The sequence below is a fragment of the Neopelma chrysocephalum genome, unplaced genomic scaffold (assembly GCF_003984885.1).
Source record: "Neopelma chrysocephalum unplaced genomic scaffold, ASM398488v2 Primary Assembly neopelma1_22b, whole genome shotgun sequence".
NCBI lineage: Eukaryota > Metazoa > Chordata > Aves > Passeriformes > Pipridae > Neopelma > Neopelma chrysocephalum.
The window spans coordinates 3,947,779-3,952,725 of record NW_020897690.1 but is presented as its reverse complement, the minus strand read 5'-3'; positions in this window follow the sequence as shown (position 1 = coordinate 3,952,725).

Genomic DNA, 4,947 nt, shown 5'->3' with positions numbered 1-4,947 from the left:
GCACTGGACTGAGCAAGCATAAACTCATGGGAGAAAGGAGTGAAAAATATTACACAGAATATTCAATATGATTGATTAATTACCTTTAATAGAAGTGTTATCAGAATCATAAAGGGAGAGATAACTAAATGTGCAAAGAATTCAGTGGGAACTGTAACACAGAATCAGTTGTACATTTTGATACTTAACAGCTCTCTGTTCCTGCCTGTAGCCTGTGGCTCCAAATATGTGTCTATATCTGTCCTGTCTGTTTGAGTCTGTTGCTGATCAAAAGAGCAAGTGCCACATACAGTGATGCTATCTGACTTCTAAATTTTTACAGACCTTCTGAGCTTATGTGACTGTTATATCTGAAACTGATAATGCAACATATTATATCTTGATGAAATAGTGAGTTATTGCATAAATATTTTACCCTAAGTTTACAAAAATATAAAATACCACCTGGTTCACTCTATGCTAAACACTTTTTTTTTTTAATTAACATGTTAAAAGCCTGCTGTGTTATTATTCTGAATTATTCTGAAAATACTTGCCCTGATTATGCAGTAGCAGGCATGTGCAGCTGATTTGAAGGAGCTAAAATTTGCATCAAATTTCCCCTGGGTACTGTGTGAAACTGAACAATAAATGAGTGTTGCAGTAACTTAAACAGATACTGACTCTTTGGAGACATGAAAATAAAAATCTTGTGGCGTTAAAATGTGGCCCTGACAGGTCTATTACACTCCTCACAAAGTCTGATAGTTTTCTTCTAACAGTAGCTCTCTTAAAAATTAATGATGCATACTTTCCATGCTATCTTATTACTGATGCACAACTCAGTGGGTTCAGATGAGATTCCAGCTAGAAGGCTATACCCTTGCAGTATGGGGGGTTGGGCTTAGTTCACCAAAAAGCTTTCCTTCCGCATATCTTTTTCTAGTTTATCTGTAGAGACTCTCTGGGAGATCTTCCACTCTGTGTTCGCCTTTTCAGTTGTCAATATGACTGCTTTAGATCTCCATCTTGGGTTAAAAATTCCATATGATAGCATAAAAATAAGACTTTTTAAACTGAAGTTTGGAAAACACACCAAATATTTCAATTTGTGAAGCAGAAAAAAATCCTTTTTCTATAGCACCTGTTAAAATTTCCATTAATATTTGAAAAGATCCCAGTAGAAAAGAACTTTTCTCCATAAAGTTGCAAAAGTTACAATACTCAGAGTATTGAAACTCACAGCATAATTGTTATAATAAATTCCCATGGGTTTATTATCACCGACCAACAATGCAGAAAGTAAGTAAGTAGCTTTTAGCCTTTCCATTTAACTAATTTAAAATTAGTTAATCTCTATAGTCATATTTCAAACATGCAAGCCAGCTTTCCAGAGGAGTGTCTTTGTGATTTAACGCAACTTCTTGCCCTCTCTCATCCAATTGGTTCCCTCCAGCCCAGAAAAGGCCTGGGAAAGGAGGTAAAATCGGCATTCTGACCCAAGGATGGCAGACTTGGCTGTGCCGGGGGAGTGCAGGACACAAGAGAGTACAGCTTAGCATCCCTCACCCAGCTGCGGCCTCAGATTTCAGTAGATGCAGGCATGCCAGTGGCCAATGGATATACGTATGTCCAGTATTCCCAGTATGGATGAAATCCTGTAACTGGTGTTGTTTTTCCCTTTACATCTGAATGATGGCTCACACTGTGTGTGCTTATGCTGCTAACATCAATTGATTCGCCTCTAAATGAGAATTAGTGAATATGTGTGCTCAATACCAAGCTGAGCCCAGCTGGGCTGGCTGCCCAGGTATTGGGAGCTATGAGTTTTCCATTAGTGGAATGCATTTACTCTCACTGATGTGCAGAATTTGGATTTTATTGTTATTCTTTCTAAATGAAAGAAAATCTGCAGAGGTAGAATATGCAATAGTACTGTGAGGCTGAAAAATAATCACCCAACTTTGGTCAATAGGACAATGTGCTCACTTTGTCTGGGTGGCAATTTAGTGAGGGCATTCCAACAGGAGCTGTGACATTGGATATAAAATGAAAAGCTTCAGTCAGCCTTCAAAAAGTCTTAACTCCCAGAAAATATAAACTTATGAAACTCAGTCTTACTTAAGTCTCTCTTGCAATACAAAGGGCGCTACAGAAATTTCCTGGTTAACAAATGCTTGAATTTACACATATTTCAATACTTTACGGTGCTGCTCACATACACTAAAAGCTTCACAGTAAGCTGCAGAATTTTATCTGCTTTACAGAGGGTCCATTTTACTTCTTTCCATACTATTTTCCATTGTATGAATGGAAAATAAATGAAGTTTGTCTTCAAAATAAAAATAAAAAATCAGAAAATCGAGAACTATGTTATTATTTCATGTTATGATTTACTACCCTATTTTCCCTCTTCAGCAAAGGCTTAATTTAGTTTCATTTACCTCATGTGCTTTGAAATATCCCAGAGCCACAAAAATCCAGTTGCAATAAAAATATTTCTGCAGCATAATGTAATAAAAAATGTGACATAAAAAATTAAATAGGTATCCGCATCTTTTTTGGATGTGTGGGCATAAGGGTTTCTTCCTAGCATCTCCCAGTGGAATAATCCTTCTTATTTTTATTCTGGAAAACGCTTTGGCACTGAGCAGTTTTAGCTGGTTTCATAGAATCATAGAATGCCTTGGGTTGAAAGGGGTCATAAAGACCAACTGGTTCCAACCCCACTGCTATGGGCAGGGAGACCTTTCACTGGACCAGGTTGCTCAGAGGCCCATTCAATCCAGCCTTGAACTCTTCCAGGGATGGGGAACCCACAGCTTCCCTGGACAACCTGTTTCAGTGCCTCACCACCCTCACAGTGAAGAATTTCCTCCTAATATCCAATCTAAGCCCCCCCTCTGTCAGTTTAAAGGCATAATGCCGTGTTCTATAACTGCATGCCCTTGTGAACAGTCCCTCTACAGCTTTCTCACTGTCCTCCCTTAGGTACTGGAAGGCGGCCTGAGGTCTCCCCAGAGCCTTCTCTTCTCCAGGTTGAACAGCTTCAACTCTCAGCCTGTCTTCATAGCAGAGATGCTCCAGCCCTCTGATCGTCTTAGCGGCCCTCCCCTTGGACCTGCTCCAACAGGTTCATGTCTTTCTTATGTTGGTAGGCCCAGAGCTGGATGCAGCACTCCAGGAGGGGTCTCGTGAGAGCAGAATAGGGGAAAATCCCCTCCCTCAACCTGCTGGCCTCCATTCCCCAGCACTACTCAGTGGCTGAGCTGAGACAGTCTGCCAGCCGCTTTGTAAGACAAATGTTCATTCTCTCTAAAATCTGTGCTGCAATACCATGCATAAATAAGGGAAATGCATTTCACTGGACTGTGGAAGCTGAGAAGCACATAACCACAATATACTTTGTGTATATTTATGTTAAAGTTCAACTTCGGATCATCGACCCAGGTGACCAACTCACAGGCACACCTGCAGTGTGCAGACCAACATATTGGAATAGGTTGGAATGTCCTTGGCATGTAGAAAAGAGTGAAAGTTTTACATTCATTACTGAATTGGCATCACCCAAGATTTCGTACCATAGCCACCCTGCAAGCTGCAGCACACTTGGCTAACTGTTGATTTATTTATGTAGCAGTTGATGGTTTAATAGTACTTAATTAGGCTCAGCACAGTTAAAACCAGCTAGGCTTTGGCAGCCTGTTCCTGTCAATGTAAATTGAATTCTGCATCATGGACAAGGGAATCAGGACAACAAAATGAAAATTCTCTCTCTTGCACCACCCTCTGGTACTTGGCAACAGGGAACTACTAAATGCTGCTGCCCAATCTGAACTGTCTGTACTAGAAATAAAATTTTCATGTTACACACCCACACCATATTTTTTAAAAATCTGTAATTAAGCACAGCTGTAGGTATGGATGTGTGTATTCACACACATGTGCTCTAATACACATAAATACATGTGTGAATATATATATATATATATATATATTTATATTTACACACATATTTGGCTGTTCTCTCACTGGAACGAAACTTTCTGTTCCTGAAAGCAACTATTTAATCCCAGACAAAGAGCTTCCTGCAAGAAGATCAGACATATTAGTCTTCAGTACTTTTGAACTGCTCTTGCTGGAACAAGCTTGAATCCCTTTCATATTGGGTTAAATAAGAAATTTGTTGTCACAGTTTTGAACAATAAAAAAAATGTTGCAAGAAGCTACGTGTGTTCCTGGTGGATCTGTAAGCTCTTTGGGAACAATTTTCACATATTTTCCAGCAAAGTTGGACTGCCTTGTCCCAGATTCTAATGCTACCCTGGGGGGATTAAGCTGTTCAGAGTTTGCATCAAGTTCTGCACAGATCCCAGGGAAAACATACTTGCTCATCCTGGCTGCAAATTTTTAGGTGAGAGGTTGAGCTGCTGCTCTGTGCTGTCCACGGGCCAGCAGAACCACACAGTTTTGCAAAGAGACAGCACACTATCATTTTTAGGGATGCGATGAGATGTTTTCCTGAACTAGCACAGGAGATGCCGCATTTCTTCAGTTCAGGGTTCTCCATGAGGACATGATGAGCATATTGATGCAAAAAAACCATGCAGCCCAAGGTCCTTAGATTGATGTATTTACTTAATTCCTTTGTGATATGGTGACATAGTACTTTCAGAGGTCTTGATCAGAGTATTTTTTAAACCATCTGGTTTGAACCACAAGCTGGTATGACTCTGGCACTAAAGGAGCTAAACAACAAGCTTCCCTGCAGTTATAAGCACCTATAAGACAATTTGCAAGCTTCTAAGTTCATATTTGACAGAGCACTTGTGCATATGCCAATTTAAAGCACATTAAAAGTCCCTCTGGCTTACATCTGTGAATATGAGAGAGGATAAGAACAGTCAACTTACGAAAATATGTGAGAGAAGATCACTCTCTGGAAATGCATATTTGCTAAATATTGTG